Below are 19,998 nucleotides of genomic sequence, written 5' to 3' on the forward strand. Positions count from 1 at the left end.
TCATAATATTATTATGTTATCAAAATATTGTATTATTGTGCTATAATGCGACTCATTCGCAACGAGGGAATACTTTATGTGCCTTTTTATCAAATAAAACATTCGAGTTTGTCCTTTGGGGAAAAAATGAAAGGGCTATTTATATTGATTAAAGGGTGTTTTCATCTTGCGTTATAATGGACACTTAGAATGCTCACTATTGCTCACAAAGGTATTGCTGGCCGTGCATTCCGGATGTATTTTGTGTTATTTTTAGCTTGAGCTTTTTTGCCTCTTTCTCAAAGCATAGTGGGAAATTTTTGCTCAGAAGCATACGGAAGATCCAAGAACAAAGTAAATGTATTGAAAATGCCCGTAAAAATGACAAAGAAAAGCGAACTAGAGGTCTTTGTCGAAACATTGCGAACCGGAACAGCTGTTTCGTCGTAAGATATAGAGTTGACGATTTTTTTCCCCCCAGAATCAAGGACTAAACCGCTTTTTAGATTCACCAATATTCGACAAAGACTTCTTGGTTGTTCTTTGTCATCACTGGCGGATCCAGGAGGGGGGGGGGGCGCACATCCGGCTCGTGCATACCCCCCACTGTGAGAGCTGTAATGAAAATTTGTATTGTAAATATGCAATTTTTACCCAAGTGTGCCCCCCCCCCCCTTGGAAAGTGAGGACCTTTTCTTTTTTTACTTTTCAAAATTTATCCCGTTTTCATCTGCCATTTTAGGTGCAAACCTTTTTTTGTTTTTTTTCTTTTGAAATTTTCATCGGAAAAATGTGCCGCTAACAAAATAGACGGCCACTAAATGCAATCGATTGGAATTTTGGGGGGTATAGTACTATACAAATATATCAGTATAATGGGAATTATTTATCCGAGGTTGGACTGGTAATTACTATTTAAAGTATACACCCGAAGAATCAAAAGTATGTTATAATGACTTTATGTGGTCATCATTGTAAAGGGGAAGTATTACTAATCAGATATATAACTTCACTTTTCAAAATAGTGATCAGAGATTGCAGAAATCAGCTCTCAAAAATGATTTATTTTCATGCCATATTTCTGCCTTCCACCGGTCCTATTGCGAGCTCTAGCTGAGTGACGTCACACAATGAGCAGTGAGCAGCTGAGCTGACAGCAGCCCATTGGAGACGATCTTTCCAATCAGCGTTTTTTGCTCTTAGAATTGTTTATTCCTCTTAAGATTGGTCTTGTTATATAGATAAAAGTTTGAATTTACTGAACAGTGAAAAAAAGTGCACATTTAACGTATTTTGGTAACCGATATTTAGCTTAGAATTTTTTTTTTTCAAGAAATATATGTGAATAAACAAAGCATATTTTCACGTAGAAATCACACTTGCGTCACATTAATGTTATAGTCAATATAAAGCATAGACATTCTTCTTTATGACTGAACAAAAATTATGAAATTTCATTAAGTAGCAAAGTCAGGAACCACAAAAAAACAAGGCAATATCCATCGCGAAATGACTGAAATTGCAGTTGAATTGCCGAAGCATTATTAGGAAACAGCGGCGAGCGGACTTTCTTTCATATATCTTAAAAATGCCTTCCCGTTAGGGCGATGGTCTGTGGCCAAATGCGTTGGCCATTGTTTTGTCATGTGCGAGGACCCTGGTTCGAAACTTGGATTTTTTTTTCTGGGTATTTTTTTTTTATTCCTTCCCCGTCCCTACCCATCTTTTTTTTCTCTTTTTATTTTCTTGTGAAATTCTATTCAGACCTGTATTTATCAAATCTTGCTTCTTAATTGCTGCTTTTGATTTTCAAGTTCTTGATTAGATTATTTCTACTCTTATTTGGGATGGGAGGGGTAGAGTTAAAAGTCAAGTCCACATCAACTAAAAATTATTTGAATAGAGTAATTTCCCTTGTTGTTTTTACTCAAAACAGTCATATACACAAAACAAATTGCAAATTAGAGTTGTCACTCACATCACATTCGTTTCTATTTTTTGTGGCATTTTGTTTTTTATTCTTTGCAGATTTGACGATAGGAAACTCTTCATCTGATCACAATAGGTTATATTTACGGAACTGTTAAAATAGTAATTATATAAATTTGAATCAAAGTTTTTATGAAATTTCCTGCAATATCTTCTTATTTTTCTTTAAATTCAAATGAATTTTTGATTGCGTGGACTTCTCCTTTACTCTTAATGTAGGGAATGCATATCAAAATTTATCCAGAAACAAAATTGTCTTAGAATATGCAAATCAGTAATTGGACACATGTTCACTTTTCTTTCATCCAGGCCACTTCCTCACATAATCCACCAGGCTTTCTGTCTTATAACAAAAATGATGAACCATCACACAACAACACACAACATTCACAGTGCTTCACAATAAATATTTCACTTCTGTTCATACATGCAATAAATATTGTGGAAAACAAATAAAAGGCGTACCCATATTCAAATACCGTTTAAAAGGACAAATATATTATACCTTTCGAGAAAAATCAGCACGTTAAATATATGATAACAAAACATAATTATGGGGCACTGCAAGAAACTTATGTTCAATTGCAAAACAAGCGTAAGTCTTAAATTCAAATTCAAGCGTAATAAGGTCGAGTTGCAATCGCAATGCAACTACATGTTTAATCAAAGGACTTACCCTTGATTTGGGACGTGTGATTGAGTATAACATTTCTCGCAAAATGCCCTAGTAACATTAAAATTGTTCTTTCGTTTTAAATTGTGTGTTATTATTTTTGACAAGCTGTATTCCTGTCCAAGTCAAAATTCTTAGTTCTCTCCAAAACTGTGCTCAAAATTGTTTCCAAGATTGATAAAGAAAATTTTTCTTTTGTATCATTATCAGTCCACAACTTGCAAACCGTAGGTCCTGGAAAGAGTGAAGAAAAAAATGGCTATATCCAAATCATAGTAAAAGGACATGATGGAATCTACCAGATTGAGGTAGCAAGCAGAGACCAGAAGTCACCAGAGTCAGCAAGTGTGCAGATCTGTGTGTAGAAGAGAGAAAAAAAGAAATAGTTTAAATAATCAAATCAAAGTATGAATTTAATTATCGTGATGATTGATGACATGCGGTGGCATGTAATTCCCGGTCAACAACAAATGATAGTAGGTTTAGACACCTGAAAAGTTCCACTCAGAACACTGGTGCTCTACCTCAAGTGATGTTTGTGTAGGCCCCACTCCACTTCACTACCGCTACACTACCGTACATGTACGCCACACCTACCCGGGTAGGTGTGTAGCGTAGTGTAGGCTGTAGCAGTAGTGAAGTGGAGACTACACGAACATCACTTGAGGTACGGTGCTCTCTGAGTCTCTGTGTCATTACCCAGATTGCATTTATCTTCATTGTTGAAGGCATTACGCATACATATATGCAGCAACACTCTAATCAGAAAGAAACACCAGACTCTAATTTTGGCCCACCCAAGGGTTCATTACATGCCGCCGCGCACAGAAAATTCAAGCCATAGGAGTCGTGTGTTGTGGACCCAAGAAGTGAGATCCCAGCACGCGCGACCCACTAGTTAGAAATCCACTGCCAAACGTGGTTCGTTGTGCGAGGTTAGTATACTATTACTAATACTAACCTCGCAATACGTGTGAGTGATTTTGGCCAGGAATCAGGGTAATCACTGCTGAAAATTTGTCTGGCTTCATGACATCGGCATCATGGTGATATAATTCTGTGTTTAATAAAAACTTAAACATTCCTCTGAAACAGCAGATTTTCAGCCATGGTCCATACCAGTGCTCCTAAATAATTTAATCGCCTGCCTGAGTCCTGACCAGTTTTAGAAATCTGAAGAAAAAATCTGCTGGAATTGTGCTAAAACATTATTTCTAAAATAAAGACTTTTTAATTTTAATAGTAGTTATGCCAAAATGCATGATTCTATATTTATATCAGATCTGTATCTGTCATCTGACCTGAATGCATCGTCAGAACAAGTACAGTTTCCAAACATGCTTACCTTGACTTTTGACTGGATCAAACAGCGTAACCTGCAACATGCATCGGGAGCAAGCGAATGGGACCGTGCAGCTTGGAGTTTTTCAATAGTTAGTAGAGCAACACAACGAAGACTGTCGAGTGGACAAAATCGATCTTTCCAGTTCACAATTCAATAAAAAACGGGCAAAATAACACAGTTCTGGTTCCCTTATAGTCTGAAGTTGTCAAAAACAGAATTCGGATATCACAATACATGAAGAAAACGGTAAATTCGAAGAAAAATAGAGACCAGGAAGGTGAATCAGCTATCAGTGTACTGCTGGCTTGCACAGAGAGCTGAGTGAGTCGATCATGTGACGTCATTATTCTCGACTGTTTTTGATCGCGTGATTGTATTTATGGGGGCGGCTGGGGGGCTGAGAAGGGTCTCTAATAATTTTCATGTCTTGCATTTCCACGACATCAATAAGACTTTTTAGTGACATATTTGTGTATAAAAAGACAAGACCTTTCCATTCATATATAATTTGTCTATAATCATCACTTTCGTGAATTTTCTTTGGATGTATACTTAAAGTTACGTTATATTGCCAGTTCAACCGAGGATTAATAATTCCAATTATATTTCTTACTGAAAATTTGTTGCAATCTGATTGGTCGGAAGCCCTCCACGTGACTAATCATAACTTTACCAGAAAAAAACAAATGAAATTCATCGGAGATCAAAATAGTTTGTGACGTCAGTCAGTGTAGAATAGTTTTTTGCGTCCGACTGAGAATCACGCAATCACTCGGGCACAGCGCTAGCGCACGACAGGTTGCCTCGCTGATCGCAGCGCGCAATCAGCGCATGTAAAAATGCAATACTAGCTCAATCACAAACTATCCGATACTTAAATGTCAATGTGAAATCGCGTCTTGCATGTTTATAATGAGTATTTATGCTGCAAATAAAATTATGGATGGCCATCATTCGATCATCGAATGATTCGGGCTGCTTGATTTTAGTTCAGCATGGTTTGTTCACAACCTTCACTACCGGCAAGTGGAATTATAAGAAGATCGATCTCACAGCCGCCACGCAACACCAAACCCCCTGAGCTTGGGAGCGGGTGGTAGCCGCGCGCAGTCTATTCAGGAACCGTCTAGCTTAAGATATGCCAGTTTTGCTTATTAGAGCTAAGCCAATCTAAATTTTGTCAAGATCAAGAAGATGGGTCAATGGGACTAGATTACCAATATTTTTCATTCAAACTTTAATAGTATTGAAGGGATATAAAAGAAATACACCGGGCGTTTCTTTCGAAATTATAATGGTCTAGTAAAGGTATTCATCCTCGGTTTGTCCGGCAATGTAAAATTAGTAATTGCCGAACGAACCTCGGATAAAATATTTTCACTATACTTTCTCAAACCCGTATACTATACTATTTGTTTTATATTCCTCTTTATGAATATTCATGAGTATTCTACCTAAACGATTGGTCAATTCACGATCATGTGACAAAGTACCGTATTATTTCAATAGGCAAGCAGATCGCTGCAAATAGCTCCGTATAGTTTTCTTCTAGCTCCGTATATTTTTCGATATAATTTCATGGGGAGAACTGCGCATGCCCATGCTCGATATGTTCCCTTAAAGTTTAACTGCGCATGCTCCCTAATCCAATATCCACAAAAATAAATAAATAAAATAAGATACAAGCTCTCGCTCAAATTACTTACCGACAATCTGAAGAGAAAAAAACAGTGTGAAATCGGGTCTAGATCATCATGCAGAAAATGTAATTCCATGACGGCCTTTCAGACTGGATTATTCCAATTATACCTAACCAGGCGAGTCAAGATCCGATATAACGTATAACTTAGCCTGCGCGTTTACAATTTGAGTGCAAATGAAGCGGCGCAGCGAAGCGGACCTCTCGCAGTCTGGTAGAAGCCGCGCGCAGCCTACCCAGGAACTGGTTAGCATTAGCCATGTTAGCTCGATGTATGGCCTACATTGTATTTGCAGGACTGTGTCCAGTAACGTTAGAATTGGTCCAACGTTAGATTGTTTACACATCAGCAAGGACTAGGTCTACCATTAAAAGAGGGATAAAAAAACAAATATATCAGGCGTTTCTTTCGAAAGCTTAGTGGGAATTAGTAATCCTCGGTTGAACTGGCAATAGTAACAATTTTTCCTTGGGGCTTCGTCCCTCGGAGAAAATAGTGATAGCCAGTCCAACCTCGGATAGATAATTCCCACTATACGTTCTCAAAGCCTAATATATTTGTATATTAGCCTGTAGACCTAATCATGTTGATGTTAAACCAATCTAGACCATTTAAAACGTTGCCGGACCTAGTTCCATGCTTGTCAAGCTATGCTATCCAGTTCCTGAGTAGGCTGCGCGCGGCTTCTACCCGACTGCAGTTTATAATGAGAGGTCCGCTGCGCTGCGCCGCTGAAAAAAAAAACCCTCAAGTTAATTGTAACCGCGCAGGCTAACTTTAAATTAATCATTAATTAAACACTCCATAGTAACGGATCTTGACTCACCTTGTTAGGTATGTTTATTCATGTTTTAGGGTCCTGTGTGAATGGCCGTCATGGAATTATATTTCCTGCATGATAATCTAGACCCAATTCCATACTGCCTTTTCAGATTGTCAGTAAGTAATTTGAGCGAGAACTTTGTTTTTATTTATCTATATTGCGGATATACGTACGGATATGAATCCGGTCAAGTCAGGGAGCATATATACGCAGTTCAACGTTGAGAGAACATATCGAGCGTGAGCATGCGCCGTTCTTCCCGTGATCGTTTGTGAAAATTATACGGAGCTAAAAGAAAACTGTACAAAGCTATTGCAGCGATGTGTTTTGCTATTGAAATTATACTTTGTCATATGATCAGGAATTAACCAATCATTTATTGTCTCGCCTGCATAGCAGAGCGAGAGATTATAGGCGCCGCTTCTCCGACGGCGGCGGCGTCGTCGTTAACATTGAAATCTTCATCAAGGTTAAGTTTTCGAAATGTCATCATTTCATCGACAAAATACACAAAATCGTCGACAAATCGTCGACAAATACACAAAAATGATGTGTGGACTATTCTTAAATCAGTAGTGATGCCTAAAGACGTATCGAAATCCACTGATACAACCAGAAAAGATAAACCCAGAGCTAATATATTCAATAGCTATTTTGCAAACATTGGTGCTGACCTAGCTGCTAATATACCTCCAACAGTTCCCCATGATTCCTCTCATTGTGATTCTCCCGATTCTTTCTTTTCGATTCATACTGTAACTAAAGACGAGGTATTTAAATGTGGCTTGAAAAAAAAAAAATATGTTGGAATCGATGGTATCTCAATGAATATGCTCAAATTGTCAGCCCCCATCATTGTCCATTCTCTTACTTACCTTATAAACAAATCATCATTGAAACTCTAGGTAGGCAATATCTGTATAATATATATATATTATACAGATATTGCCTACCTATAGTTTGAATATAACATTTCCTCTCCCCGACGGAGTTATATTTTTGCCAAGGGATTATATTTTGCCCGAAGCGCACAGCGCTGAGGGAAAATATTCTCCCGAGGGAAAAATATAGCTTCGGAGGGGAGTTGAAATGTTATTTATTACAAATATAGACCCGGCAATATTTTTCATATTGCATAGTCTATGTAGATTCGCCATCGGAGATTGCAATCATCATCTTGCTCTCTGATTAACTCGAAATTCTTGCTGCAGCACTGATCCATTTACGTCATAATAGAAAATGTTTGGAAAATACATAAAGCGCGTTTTTCATGCAATCGACGCGTTAACACTAGCGCGTACATCAAATTACGCAACTTGTAAGCAGCGAGTGACGTCACCTTAGTGCATATAACGCCGCAATTGACAATACAACGCAGTTATATTTACTGAAGTGACGTCAAAACCTAGAATATAACAAATGCGATCCTCGCAGCTATGGTCACGTGATGGCGTATTGGCCTATCACTGATTCGAATCTACATAACCTATGTAAATGAGATGAGGCCAACTCAAAAGATGACGCAGGACACAATTCTTAGCTTTATAGCTATCGTTATTATTAAGACTTCGTCAGAAGCGTCTAAAAAATATGAGATACAACATCCAAGTTTGTCTTGCACATCAATGAATTATCATCAAGTTGAATATATTCCATAATCTCATTAGACAGATGAATGAATGAATAAATTAATTAATAAATAAATAACGAATAATTAATTCGATTAAAATAATAATGATATAAATGAAGAAGAAATACCTGTAATTACAGACTATTGTGGTAGTAAAGTAGGATACCTACCGTATCCTATCTCGTTCTTAATGAAAGTGGCATTAAATGCAAAATGAAAACATTGGTTGCTAGGTGGTGAAAGAGCAAAGCGCATTGGCAATGTGCATATAATTCATGTCACAATGAATACACAATGTCATCACATTATATATATATGTAATAGATATATTGAAGAGGCTGTTCTTTCCGTCATACAATAGCTGTTATACAAGTAGCCTGGGAGGAGTTGCTCTATAATGGAAAAGTTGATATTTTCTGGCAACAATCGACATGGACCTGTACAATCATGCAAATATTTCATTCCTAATTGGTTTCTTTCTTCAATAATCAAACAGTGCGATCTGTTACATAGCATATCGATATTTGGGTTGAAAAGTTACACCTCGACATTTTCTCTCTCTTTCAATGTTGACTTCCTCTCTTATTCATATCATTCCTAATGACATAATCTGGATGTAATGCGGTCTTATCTAAATACAACCACCGTTACTGAAATGTTGTGTAAGTGTAAACCGCCTTTCTTCCATCATTACCTGTCTTGTTATGCCATACCCATCACAAATATCAATACAATATTCCAGAAGTCACTTTCCTTGAAAGAACATTAAATTGGGTTAATTCGTCTCAGGTTTTCTTGAGCATGATGAAAGATTGCTATATAGTTCTCTTGTCCGACAGTTATCAAACATGAGCGATTGATGGATATACCAAATAGAGTATCCATTTCATTCTTATGTCACGGAGGAGTCTGTTTAGATAAGAGGCAAATACTGCAGCTAGGATTTTTATTTTATATGCCCTTCATATTCCATAGCACTGTTGGAACTGTCGCATGACTACACTGAAATTATAATGTTTTCGTGGCAACATGAGGGCCATTTGCTGATCATCGTTTTGATTCTAAATTGAAATTATTTTGATGAGTATTGAGTGAAAGAATTTTTTTTTCAAAGTTAGCTTTTCCTATTTTATACTTTGTACACGCATTTCTTTAGTCTTGATATTGACAAATATAGATAGCACGACTTTTTAAGTTCAATACAGAAATCGGTAATAGTTTCACAGAAATTGTCATGGGAAGTTCCAACACATATGAAACTAATATTATGTATATATTCTTTTAATTTGACACCCGCCATATCTTAAATCGTATATAAATATTTTTTTTTTCAAGTACGGAGTGGGTGGCAAGAAGTGTATTAAAGTATATTTTAAAAAAGGTGAAAAATACAAATGCACAAATGTTTACTTTGGTATAAGCAGAGAGTATATTGCTACTGTCAATAAAACCGCCTCCAGACCGATCAAAATGTATTGCGTAATTTCAAATGGCGTACCATCGGTCGGTTTGCAGTCGGTTACATTGTGCTGCAGTTAGACTCCGGAAACCGAATTCAGACCGTTCAAAGCTATTACGTTATTTGCAATGGCATACCATCAGACGGTTTGGAACCGGTTTCGTTGATGTGATCGGCGTTGTGCTGCAGTCAAACTACGGAAACCGAATTCAGACTCCGGAAACCGAATTCAGACCGTTCAAAGCTATTTAATACGTTATTTGCAATGGCAAACCATCAGTCGGTTTGGAGCCAGTTTCGTTGATGTGACCGGAATTGCGCTGCTGTCAGACTACGGAAACCGACTCCAGACCGATCAAAGATGTTATTTGCAATGGCATACAATCGGTCGGTTTGGAGCCGGTTTCGTTGTTGTGACCGGCATTGTGCTGCAGTCACACTTCGGAAACCGAATTCAGACTATATACGGAAACCGAATTCAGACCGTTCAAAGCTATCACGTTATTTGCAACGGCATACCATCGGTCGGTTTGGAGCCGGTTTCGTTGATGTGACCGGCATTGTGCTGCAGTCAGACTACGGAAACCGAATTCAGACCGTTCAAAGCTATCACGTTATTTGCAACGGCATACCATCGGTCGCTTTGGAGCCGGTTTCGTTGATGTGACCGGCATTGTGCTGCAGTCAGACTACGGAAACCGAATTCAGACTATATACGGAAACCGAATTCAGACCGTTCAAAGCTATTACGTTATTTGCAACGGCATACCATCGGTCGGTTTGGAGCCGGTTTCGTTGATGTGACCGGCATTGTGCTGCAGTCAGACTACGTAAACCGACTACAGACCAATCAAAGATATTTGCAATGGCATACCATCTGTCGGTTTGGAGCCGGTTTCGTTGATGTGACCGGCATTGTGCTGCAGTCAGACTACGGAAACTTAATTCAGACTATATACGGAAACCGAATTCAGACCGTTCAAAGCTATCACGTTATTTGCAACGGCATACCATCGGTCGGTTTGGAGCCGGTTTCGTTGATGTGACCGGCATTGTGCTGCAGTCAGACTACGGAAACCGAATTCAGACCGTTCAAAGCTATCACGTTATTTGCAACGGCATACCATCGGTCGCTTTGGAGCCGGTTTCGTTGATGTGACCGGCATTGTGCTGCAGTCAGACTACGGAAACCGAATTCAGACCGTTCAAAGCTATTACGTTATTTGCAACGGCATACCATCGGTCGGTTTGGAGCCGGTTTCGTTGATGTGACCGGCATTGTGCTGCAGTCAGACTACGTAAACCGACTACAGACCAATCAAAGATATTTGCGATGGCATACCATCTGTCGGTTTGGAGCCGGTTTCGTTGATGTGACCGGCATTGTGCTGCAGTCAGACTACGGAAACTTAATTCAGACTATATACGGAAACCGAATTCAGACCGTTCAAAGGTATTACGTTATTTGCAATGGCATATCATCAGTCGGTTTGGAGCCGGTTTCGTTGATGTGACCGGCATTATGCTGCAGTCACACTACGGAAACCGAATTCAGACCGTTTGCAATGTCATACCATCAGTCGGTTTGGAGCCGGTTTCAACGGTGCGACTGAAGCAAGGGGGATGACGACTATGGCAAGCATTAATATGACAAATCAGTTATTGATAAATCACAAATTATGTTGGGAAATCTTATAGTGTATGGTTCATTGAACTATAGCTACAAATCGAAGTCTGCATAAAATGCTATCGAATCTCTCAGGCCTTGTAAATTTCGATTAGAAAGAACGAGAGATGGGAAGGGTTTGGCGGGAAATGATGGGTGGCGTACGTGAATTATTCATGAATCGAAAAATGTAGACAAATTCGCCGAAGGGATACCTAAACGGAAATTGAATGTAAAAAAAAAAAAAATTCACAGCTTATAATTAGATTTATTTATTAAAAAAACATTGTCGTGGGATGTCACTTTCCTATGTGGAGTGGAACTTTACTTTTGATTCAGCTCACTCAAATTGGAAACGAAACAATACATGGTTTCTAATATTAATCATTATTAGATAATCCGTCATTGATGACGTATGTTGTATTTCACCTTTCATTTGTTTTATTTCACGAATTCAGCAAATCAAACAGAAACCGGATATTCAAAGACAAAACTTGTTACCTTTCTCTTTCTTCCATACGCATCCGATAGATCATGAAAGATATAACTGTTTTATTCTTTAACATAATCATACATCAAAAGTAGTAATGATAAATCCTTGTCAGAAGGAGAATGGCCTGATGCATGTATATGTTATTCCAAAACAACCCCTCCCCTCCCCCCCAAAAAAAAAAAAACATACACTTTTTTTTAATTCCGAAATCATGAACGATTACTGTTTTATCGTTTCTTACCTATTAGTGATATTATTTTGTCGCTTGATATAAAGCCACTTCTAAATAAATGAAAACTCAACAATAATGAGATGTTCTTTTCACTTCAGCTTTTTGATATAAAATCACCCAATGTATAGACTTTTTTTTTTTTTTTTTAAGAGATGGCATGTGATAAGAAATGTGCTAACATCATCGACTGAATTCGGAAAATTTAATTCAAACGACAAAGCAATTATTTTAATAATAAAAATGATACAACTGTTCGAATATACAATGTAAAACGAGACCAAGAAAGTAAAATTGCAACTCTCAAGTTGATTTCTTAGCAGCGCAAGATGGCGGAGGGGTGGGAAGGGGGGGGGGGGTACTCCTCAGGAAAAATGATAAGAAACTGTTGTCCTTTTTGGCCTGGTAAACATTTTTTTCCGAACATGATGACCGTTTTGGAGTGATGGGATCCCCCACTTATTTTTGCAACGAAAAGCATTTTTCTAAAAACGAACTAAGGAAGAGCTGTTTTAGATGTACACAATACCGGTAGATAATTGATTTTAAATATCCCCAGTCCCCCACCCCCAGCACCCCCGCTTCCCGGGGCCATGTATATCCCTCCCTCTCCCCCTCTCTCTCTAGACCCTCCATTGTCATCTCTTCATCTCACTTCAAAAGTGACCAAAATTATTTAATTCTCGCCCTTTGTCATTTTGTTTTTCCTTCGCAAGTCAGTTTTCCATTGTCCATTGTTTTACCAGGCAGGAGGTATAGGGCCTGGGAACGATTTTTTAGTGGTGGTGCTGAAGTAAATTTGAGAAGCAAAACAAATAAATTAAAACAAGGTTTACTGTAAAATGCAGGTCGATTTGGTTAAAAAAGAATTGACAAACGAAAAAAAGGGGTTCAACACAAAACGTTAGTAATTGTCTATAAATTTCTCCCATTGTACACAACAGATTTCCAGGGGGTGCTGACTATGGAAAATAATACACATATCACCCCTGGATAAATCTTAGGGGTGTTTCAGCACCCCTAGCACCCCGCTTACCATGGCCATGGGAGGGGGGAGGGGGTGTGGCAACAGTCACGCAAGTTTAATCTACTTCATTGCACCTCGTTTTCACCCTTCACATGGAAACTGCGCTATTTCAAGCCATCTGCACATTGCTTACGCTGAATGTGATAATTATGGATGGAGGGTAGTGAGAGACCCTTTCCGCGATGAGGTTCTCATTAAAGAGGAGTGACATTTCAATATAATAAACATACTTAAATACAGCAATCAAACTAGAAGGATCCATGATTTAAATATGTATTTTCAGGGGGGGGGGACATCCGACTTTTTTTTTGCTTGTAAAAATTTACGCGCGGACGAAATGATCTTCAATTTTTGGTACTAACCCCCTCTTTTTTTTTCTTCTTCTTCTTTTTTTTTTGCTTGTCAAATTTTCCCCGGGAAAATTTGCCCCCCCCCCCCTTTGGAAAATCCTGGATCCGCCCTTGTTACAAATAAACGTTCTAATACCCCTTTCATAAACCCAATTATGCGGCTAATAGCAGCATAAATTGGTCGTAAAATCGGAGGAGGACCAGAGTTATCCGCATTATTTTGATGCTGCAATTATCCGCATAATAGCGGCATCGGGACCAGATTTTGACTTTATGAACGCATTTTCAAATAATGCGGATAATTGCCATGGTGCGGTCACAAGGTCACCATTTTCCAACACAACCGCATCGGAGGGGGCGTGTGCAGTTGTCATGACGATTATCGGCCTTTTTCAGGACGGGCGCTCGTAAAAATAGTGCGGATTATTTTCGGAGTTTGTGAACGCAATTTTTATTGAATTATCCGCATTACTCTTAGGCGGCTAATTGGAGGATGGGTTTTTGAAAGGGGTTTAAGTATATTTGTTAAGTATAGTACCAATTATGGTAAGAACCAAAAATGTGGTTTATAGTTTGTAGGCTATTATGTGTGAATGGAAATGTAAAAGAAATTTGAATTGGAAAAAAAAATTCTTTCATATAATGAAAGGATATGATGACTTCCAAAATAAGGCTCAGTTCGGCGAGGAATCTTCTTAAATTTTGTATGGTGCTCCCAGCGGCGTACCCAGGATTTTCCAAATGGGGGGCAAATTTTTGGGAGGATATTTCGTCCGCGAAAAAAAAAGGTCTTCAACCACAAATAAAGGATTTCGTACGAGAAAAAAAAATTACAAGCAAAAAAAAAAAAAAAAAGTTCTTCAGGTTCAAAAGAGGGATCAGTTGTGACTCGTCAGGGGGGCAGGGGTACGTCCCCTGCATGAGTTGTGACTCGTGAGGGGGGGGGGCAGACTTAGGTACGCTTGTGTGTGCTCCTTTCTTGTTGTTGATGCGCTGGCCTTCTCTCTCTAGACCCACCCGTTGATACAAGTACAAGTTTATACATACGCATTACTACCAGTTATAATAGCAGTTGGGGTGAGGACCAGAGGATGTCAACTATAGTGCCGTGTTCACACAGTGACTCGGCACGGGGGTTTGACACGCGAGCCGTGCCCAACACGGTTTCTTTTTTGATCCGCCAAAATCGCAGGTTTCAACCCGCGAGCCGAGTTAGACTCGCCTATTTTTTTTCGTGTGTAAACAGAAAGCGGTGTCGAACCCGCATGACCTTGGTCAAACACGGCATTTGTGACGTCTATTCTACTTCCGTTCGTGATCCGCGGGTCGTGTCGAACTCGCCTTTTTGTTTCAGTATAAAAGCGATCGCAGATGCCCTCTCCGCAGCGTTCGACCCTGCTTGAGGATTCAACACTCAAGTCGAGTCGTGTGTAAACACGGTATTAATAGTCATGTTCGTCAACAAATGATAAATATTTAAGGCTCGCGATAGGTGCAATCGAGAATATGCAATATACCGTAAAACTTGAACATGTAAAATAGTTTACATCCTTCTGAATTGCATATCGACGCGTAACTTGACAGGAGGCAATAGTCCATGAGCGGGATAATGACCCCATTAATCCCCCAGATCCTTCGCGAATGGTATCATTTTTTTCCTTGGACTCTTCTGAATGATATTTCACATGTTGACCTGGAAACCATAGGGATGAACTCCGATGGCCGCCATTTTAAAACTACTTTTGCCTATATCTCGGTCTCTGGCACTCGTAGAAGCTTGATTCTGGCGTCTATACCCATGTTTTCCATGTAACCAGCCAAAGATTGAACTTCCCTTAAAGTATTTGATGATCCTAAAATTAAAGTAGATTTTCTGGGTTTTGTTCAATAGCATACGGCTTTATTCAACCCACAAAGTTAAGATAATTTCTTTGGAATGAAATGTCAAGTCGGGAGATTTTAACTGATTTGGATAATATCAGTCGATCTTCCCGATAATCCTATTACCCAATACTACATGCCATATTACGTTCAGTTATGGTACACTGACATTTCCCCTATAAGGCGACCGTACGGCGAGTCGAAAACAGCCGTTTTAACATTTTTTTGTACCAGCTGCATAAATTATAGGTGGTATGAATAATAATGAATGAAAACGGCTGTTTTCCACTCGCCGTATACGGCGCTGTAGGGGAAATGTGACTGCAGCATTAACGGCCTGCAATCATCCATCTCGAATCATTCAAAGATCAATGGTGCATTCTGTTACAGTCACACCGACTCCAAACCGACCGAAGGTATATCGTTGAAAATAACGTAATAGCTTTGATCGGGTAAGAGTCGATTTCCTGGTTGTGGCTAGGGCATGAAGCTTGATCAAATCTTAGAGGGGTACTTCAGGCTGAGGGTAATTATGATTTGAAACAGACAAAGACAAATCAGACAACAACAAAATGACAAATTGATCAAAATCGGACAAAGTTATGACATTTTAAAGTTTTGCATTATTCCTGTGAAACAGTTCTAGGCATGTCTTCATGAATATTCAATAAGCAAACTGATGATATCATATCCCCACTTGTTCTTTTATATTTTATTATATGAAATTAGGTTCAGATTTTTTTCCTCCAAGAACTTTAAAAAAAAAATGGATTTTCAACTGATTTAGTGCATTAGATATTCATTGCAAGGGATACATATCGTTCACACATGTATGCAATAATGAAACAATTATGATTTCATGTTATAACATAAGAAAATGGATAATGGGAATGTGCCATCATTAGCCCACCTAATGAATATTCATGACGACGTGTATATAACTTTTTTTTCACGAAATATGGCTAAAATTTAAAATTCAATAACTTTGTTATTTGTTATCAGATTTTAATGATATTTTCAGCATTTTGCTTCGTGTATTTTACTCTATTAAAAAAAAAATACTTTCAACCCGGAGTACCTCTTTAATGCAATCCTATTCCACTGCATGGGAGAATTATCATTCAATGTGAAAGCTCAGAAAGTGAACGCAATGAATTCTGACAGTTATTTATTTACTGAATTTTCTTTCTTCGCTCCTCTGTTCTGCGAAGCAACATTTTAATATTCACGATTAACGTCATTGTCACATTTCATTCTTCAATTAACAACTGTGGACAGAAGAAATACCAACAATGGGATAAGGAAGGTAACAAGGTTGCCGTGAAAAGAAGATTATTAGAATAAATGGCCATTATTTTGAAGCCTGAATTAACTTAGGCCTGGTTGGTAACTCTGTGTTGAAATTATGGAAAGCCGAAATGTCGAAATTCTGTTAGAAACGTTGCTTGTTTATTATGTGTACTTTACATTTTTCATGATGGTATAATGACGAAAAACATAAATTCGGTTATTATTCCCGGACGGTTTTCATGATTTTGAATGATCTAATTGACAGACAAAGTGATAAATCGGGCCTATTATGGATAGTAATTTTGTCACAATTGGCTATCCATAGTTAAGGTTTACATTCCCCATAGATATACTAGTAACGCTGTCTATGATAAAAATGATATATTCCCTCGATTCCAGAGGGTGCCGTCAGACGATTTTTTTAATGGTTTCACTCCTAAAAACCGCCGGTGTTAATTTGACACTAGCCTGGTGTCTATATCGGTTCACACCAGGAGGTGTTGAAGCAACACCGGTTTGGCGTTATAGGCTAACACCAATTTGGCATTTAAGCACCAATTAGTGTTAAACCAATATCGGTTCGATTCTTAACTGGTGTTGTTTCAACGCTTCTCTGGTATGGACCGATATATACACAACAAAAAAAGTAAGTCCCCCCTAAATCAAATTGCTGTAACTTTCGAACGGAATTATTTTGAGATATGATATTCCGTAGGAGGTTTTCTACACTCATTAAGCAACTCCTGGGAAAAAAAAAAGATTAATCGGTTGAGTCATGCATGAGTAATTAAAGATTGAATTAAAAATGACAATTGTTGAAAGTCACACGAGTCGTTTTTCAGATTGTGCAAATACAAAGTTGGGCAAATGTTGTCTTTAGGTGAATTTTATGGTGTTATGCTGTTTTACTATCCATCATTTAGGCACTCCACACACAATTTTGATATCATATGTTCATGGTTGAGTGAGCACAATGTATTGCAGGGGCCGTGGAAGCGGGGGGGGGGGGGGCTGGGCGGGGAGCTTTAGTCCCCCCCCCCCCACACTTTTTTCCAAAAGCACGTACAAAAATGTAAACATGACCATACGATTGTGATTTTTTGTATGGTCAGCCCCCCCCCCCCCCCCCCACTTTGAAAACCCTTCCCCGGCCCCTGTATTGTGACGTATCATCATAGGGGTTTATGGTAGTATCCTCTACAACTTGTTAGATCATTTTAAAATTTGAAAATGTTGGTGGCTCCCCCGATTATAGGCCCCTCCCCCATTTTTAAATTCTGGACCCACCACTGATTTGTCCATAAATTGAACTGATCATGAGAAATTGTTAGGAAAAGAATACATTTATGCAGTATAAAGAGTATTCATTCCTAAGTTTTCGAATGTGCTCGCTCAACCATGAAAATGTTTAAAGTTCGGAAAGTGTGTGGTGATAGAAATGATGGATGATAAAAACAATAGCAATTAAAGTCTTATTTGAAACCGAATTTGCCCCCAATATTCAATTTTATTACCCTTTAAAATGAGTCTGTGACATTGAAAATACAAATTTTCCCACTTTGATGCGTGCTCACTCATCCATAAATAAATAAATCGATTTCATTTTTGCACATACTTCTGCCCATAGGTTGATAAACATTACTGCCAAATGACATTGCTAAAGACAGCCGTGAAAAAAAGTTCCACCGTATTGAATAAGGGGTTACTTATTCTTAAACATGTGCACCCATAATGTACACAAGTCTATGAGAGACGAAGTCAAAATTTTAACAAAAATGAAATGAGGGTTTGTTCCATGGACGGTTTTTGTTACTTCTGCCAATAGTTATTTCATGAAACTTCGTACATGGCTTCAGAGTAACACTATCCTAAAGGCGCTTACACCAAAATAACAATTCGATACGACACAGAGTGGGGCCAAGGCCTTGAACTTTCTTCTCATTTGCATAATTTTCGAATATTGTGTGCTCACTGATGCATTAAACATCGGGATTTTCATTAAAATCAAATCAAATGAACTATGCAAGGAGGTTTGTGACAGATATCCATAGTAACAAATTGCATTTTTTCCAATAACGTACAGAAGAGCTAATCGCATTCCACATGTTCATTCAAGCGTGGATATTTAATTAAACGCCTTTGAATCATTGAAGCATGTTAATTGGTCATGAACATAACGAAAAAGTTGAGAAAAGATCATTTTCAGTTCCCAAAATGAACCAATACTTGCCTATGTTATTTGAAAATCGTATTTTTTGTTTTCAATAAATGTTCATTGAACCGTGAAACGATGAATATTGTTGAAGAAACTCTTCCAAAAATAACTGTCACCATATTCTATCATTTTTATTGATATAAATGTGTAAAAAATCCAATTATAGCCAATTTGGACTTGTGTTTATTCAACCGTGAAATTTAAGCAAAAAAGTTGTATCGTCTTTTAGAGAGTACCTTTTACAAGCCTTCTGACTATTTTTTATGATGAGAATGTGGAATTAGTTCCAATAAAATGGAATCAAAGTCATGATATTTGGCTTGTGACTTTTGAAAAGTGACATTTTTGCCTTCTGACGGTGCTCACTGAAGCATGAAGTGAAATACGTCCATAACGTTTACACAAAGGGTAGCTTATAAAATTACCTACACGCTCATGTAAAAATATATCAAAAACTCGCATTGGTTCGGAAATTATTGATGTTTGTTTAAGGGGGGACTTACTTTTTTTGATGTGTATAGATACCGGGTCGGTGTTAAATCAACACCGGTCTTTTTGCAGTGTACTCGTCGCCATCTTCCATGTCTTCATAACGAATATCAACAAGGTAATTTGCATGAAGCTGTCAATCATCAGCCAGTCGCAAAGCGCATGCGCAGTACACATACACTGCGCTGCTTTTGGCAATATCGATGCTGGCCCTGACATAACCTCACACAGCATAAGGCTAGGGTCACAACTCCAAAAATTAGCCTGCTCGGCGACCTGGCGGCGAGGTTTTAGTCAATTTCGCCCGGGCACCAACCGGCGGCCGTCCGGGCACCACTGGTTTTGGGGGCATCGCTCGGTCGCCGCTCAAGATTTAGCACGGAGTTAAAATTCTAGTGGCGCCCGCTCACTTTTCACTCGATCGCCGCGCTAAATACGCTCGATGCCCGGTTGGTCGCCGTCCGGGTGCCGACGTAATCGAGCGGTCGCCGTCGAACGATTTTGGTCAAAAATTGAACTCGTTGAATCAACGGCTGTCCAGCGGTCATCGGCCGGTCGCCAGCCACTGGTCGGTCAGAGATCGGTCGATAATCTCGCGGCGAATTCAAGATCGCCCGGGCGATTACCTAAAAATAGGCCGGTGGGAGACCGCCCGGGAATCAGTAGGTCGTTAGCCGATCACTGCTCGGACGCCAAACAGAAAAGTTCCCCGATTTGACCCAGATTTGGCTTTAAATAATGGGCAATCGACCGCAAAATT

Source organism: Lytechinus pictus, chromosome 14 (assembly GCF_037042905.1).
Source record: "Lytechinus pictus isolate F3 Inbred chromosome 14, Lp3.0, whole genome shotgun sequence".
NCBI classification, from domain to species: domain Eukaryota; kingdom Metazoa; phylum Echinodermata; class Echinoidea; order Temnopleuroida; family Toxopneustidae; genus Lytechinus; species Lytechinus pictus.